The sequence below is a fragment of the Scleropages formosus genome, chromosome 25 (assembly GCF_900964775.1).
Source record: "Scleropages formosus chromosome 25, fSclFor1.1, whole genome shotgun sequence".
NCBI classification, from domain to species: Eukaryota; Metazoa; Chordata; class Actinopteri; order Osteoglossiformes; family Osteoglossidae; genus Scleropages; species Scleropages formosus.
Window position 1 is genome coordinate 340,097 of NC_041830.1, and position 4,109 is coordinate 344,205.

The 4,109-nt window shown below is 44.0% G+C and overlaps 1 pseudogene; it reads right to left on the minus strand.

The window, feature by feature from the left end:
- Positions 1 to 3,001: 3,001 nt before the first annotated feature.
- Positions 3,002 to 3,114, minus strand: LOC114909524 (uncharacterized; annotated as a pseudogene).
- Positions 3,115 to 4,109: the final 995 nt, after the last annotated feature.

Sequence of the window (4,109 nt, forward strand, 5' to 3'; positions counted from 1 at the left end):
ACACACACACACTTTCAGAACCGCTTGTCCCATACAGGGTCACGGGGAACCGGAGCCTACCCGGGAACACAGGGGTGTAAGGCCAGAGGGGGAGGGAACACACCCAGGACAGGACACCAGTCCATCACAAGGCACCCCAAGCAGGACTTGAACCCCAGACCCACCAGACAGCAGGACTGTGGTCCAACCCACTGCGCCACCGCACCCCCTAACAATATTTCATTCCACATATATAGTTTTTGTGGATAAAAACAGGACAACACAAACACATGGTATTCTGCAGTAAGATATTACATTTTGGTTCATTTTAGTCAATAATTGGGGTATTGGACATGATTTTAAAACTTGTTATGCAATTTCGGCTGGGATTGTTTTTCCTTTTTTCTATGTGTGAATGAAAAATTGACTTTATCAAAACATTCCCTTTGTTATTTACATTTCATTGGAAAAATAATAGTAAACAAGCCCTTTTATGAAAAAGAACATTTTAAAAATGCCACAATGATTATGCAAAATTTAAGGCAGAATTTCAGCTAAATATTGGTATGGCAATATAAAAATGCACTTTCCACAGAAGAGATTATTTCACCAAAAAGCCCACATTTATCTGTATTATTTAAACTGCTAGGTTTGCCAAGTTTAAATCAAGCAAATTCACACACACACTACCTGAAACTGCTTGTCCTGAGCAGAATCGCAGCAAACCGGAGCCTAACCTGGCAACGCAGGGCACAGGGCTGGAAGGGGAGGGGACACACCCCAGAGGGGACACACCCCGGACGGGACACCAATCCACCATGAGGCACGCCAAGCAAGACTTGAACGCCAGACCTGCCAGAGAGTGGGACCTGGGCAGGTCTACTGTGCCACCAGGTCCCCCTTCCAAGCAAACTGAAAAAGAACTAAATTCTGACAAAAAATTCAAAAAACACTATGCTTTGAACAGTCAGTAGTCTGGGCTGTGATCAGTCTTTACTTTGTGATCTTGGAGACAGAGATGAATGCTTTGGCACATACTGGTGACTTAAAGCACTGTTCATTTCTCTTGATGTAAACATGATAGTTGTAAGGCTTTTTTCATTGCTTCACCCTGTGCAACTATGAAAGCTTTCATTAGGGCAGCATTTTAGGGATAAACTACAACTAATGATCTTCGGCAAGGCCGAAGGGGGAGGGGACACACCCCAGATGGGACACACCTCAGACGGAACACCAGTCCGCCACAAGGCATCCCTAGCAGGACTTGAACCCCAGACCCACCACACAGCAGGCCCTGCCAAACCCACTGCACCCCTATGGGATAAGCACATTTTTTTTAAAATTATGACTACTATTGTTCTTCCCATGGACTCTTCAGCTATATGTTGGAGCATCCCCCCATGGAGTGACTAGAGACAGGTTCAGGAGAGAAGATTCTGGAAAGTGCTCTTTGTTGAACACATTTTTTTTTCACGGATCAGAACGGATTACCAGTCCACCAAAGATGTCTGGTTCCACAAAATGTGCAACTTGACAGGTAAGCATTTCTTCTTTCTTCATTTCCAACCGTTAAAATCTTTATTCAAAAAAGATCCTAAAATCTGTTATGCCAATAATAAAATCAAATAAAACAACAAACATCAATAAGACCAACTAATACAAAGACTGCATTACAAAAACTTTAAAACACAGAACCTGCCCCTTTGTTTTTTAAAACACCTCTGTTCAACTCGACAGGTAAAAATTTCTCCATTCATCATTTCTGATGATTAAAATCTTTATTCAATAAATAAATCCTAAAAACTGTCATGCTAATAATAAAATCTAAAATAAAACAATGAGAAATCAATAAGACCAAGTAATATAAAGACTGTATGACAGAACCTTTAAAACACTAAAAACCATACCCCAAGGCTTAAAACCATAAATAATTTAAGTAACTTACCCAGTAGGGGGCATGGTGGCGCGATGGCGCAGTGGGTTGACCCGGGTCCTTCTCTCCGAGGGGTCTGGGGTTTGAGCCCCGCTTGGGGTGCCTTGTGACGGACTGGCGTCCTGTCCTGGGCGTGTCCCCTCCCCCCCAGCCTTATGCCCTGAGTTGCTGGGTTAGACTCCGGTTCCCTGCGACCCCGTATGGGATGAGCGGTTCAGAAAACTTACCCGGTAACTTCACCGCTCAAGAGGGGCAGCCCCCTGGTGTGTTCCCAGGGTGTTACCATACACCTTACCTACCGTTCTTAGGTGTTTCCTTTTTCACAATATATCTCCTCTATTAACATTTTAATGGAATAGGTGAATGGTACAAACACATATATAATTTTGTTTTTAAATAAAAAAAAAAGACCACATACACATCTTTTTTTTTAGAGTGTGAACGCAGTCCCCTACTACCAGAAATTGTGCAAGTTCAAGTTTCAAGTTTATTGTCATAGGTACCAGTACTGTGTAAAAGTATCATGAAATTCTTCTTGAATACTTCTCCACAGACTATGAACAAAAACAACAGAAATACTGCACAAACAAAACAATGACAATGACAATGAGTAATGCTAATAAACAAAAACAATAAATAACGGTAACAATAATAACAATGAATAACAGTAGACAACCAGAGAACTCTGAACATGAGAATGCTTAAGGTGACAATGTAATCTACCAATATGGTTGGAAGGAGCAGTCCAACTCTAGTTACAAAAGGTGGCACATTGGTGAGTGTTGTACACTCTTACAGCAGTATGGTAAAAGCTGTTCCTGTACCTTGCAGTGCGGGCTCGAAAAGACCTGAGCCGCTGTCCAGAGGGCAGAAAAGAGAAAAGTGCCCGTGTAGGGTAACTGTGATCTTTCACGATGTGCATTGTCTTTCTGAGGGAGTGTACAGTGTAGATGATCTGTACTGCTGGTAGCTGTGTGCCGATGATTTCCTGAGCTGTTTTGACCACCCTCCACACAGGCTTTCTTGTCCTGTATGGAGCAGCTGCCACACCAGGATGTAATACACCATGTGAGGACGGACTCCACAGCAGTCGAGAGTCCCACATTTGGGGAATTCGCAGCGATCAGCACAACCCCTTGTGCGATGGCAGAGCCTCACTCTGGACGAGCTGCCTTTCTGATCACGGTATAGAGTGTCACCACACCTTTGAGAACACCTGTGCCAACTGGGAAGCCCACAGCCAAAAGCATATCAATGCCACTGATGCCACCTAATGATGACATTCGGACCCTCAAAAGTTTATTTTGCTCCCCATTACTTTTACATTTATTCATTTAGCTGATGCTTCTCTCAAAAGTAATATGATATTTACAATTATTTACCAATTTATACAGCTGGGTAATTTGACTGAAGCAATTTAGGGTAAGTTCCTTGCTCAAGGGTACTACAGCAGTAGGTGGGACTCCAACCTGCTTTAATTTATTGTTCAGCAGTCTACCATTCTGCTCTATGAAATGCTCTGTAAAAATGGAAATGAATCAAGTTGAATTATTTTATAATTCACTATATTGAGTGCAGTTTTAGTTCTGCCTTTTTGTTATTTATTTCTAAGTAGATAATTAATTCCAGGGGGGTGCAGTGGGTTGGACCAGGTCCTGCTCTCCAGTGGGTCTGGGGTTCGAGTCCCGCTTGGGGTGCCTTGTGATGGACTGGTGTCCCGTCCTGAGTGTGTCCCCTCCCCCTCCAGCCTTGCTCCCTGTGTTGCTGGGTTAGGCTCCGGTTCTCCGCGACCCCGTATGGGACAAGCGGTTCAGACAGTGTGTGTGTAATTAATTCCACTATATTTCCTGAGAGGGGACATGGTGGTGCAGTGGGTTTGGCTGGGTCCTGCTCTCTGGCAGGTCTGGGGTTTGAGTCCTGCTTGGGGTGCCTTGTGACAAACTGGCATCCTGTCCTGGGTATGTCCCCTCCCCCTCCAGCCTTATGCCCTGTGTTGCTGGGTTAGGCTCCAGCTCGCCACAACCTTTGCCAGGACAAGTGGCTTCAGCCACTGTGCGTGTGTGTGTGTGTGTGTGTGTGTGTGTGTGTGTGTGTGTGTATTTTCTGATACCTCAAGTCTATTACTATTTCCCATACAAAGTCAATCAAAATGTCCTGTCTTTGCAGAAGGTGAAGTGGTTGTCAGATTCAAGAACAA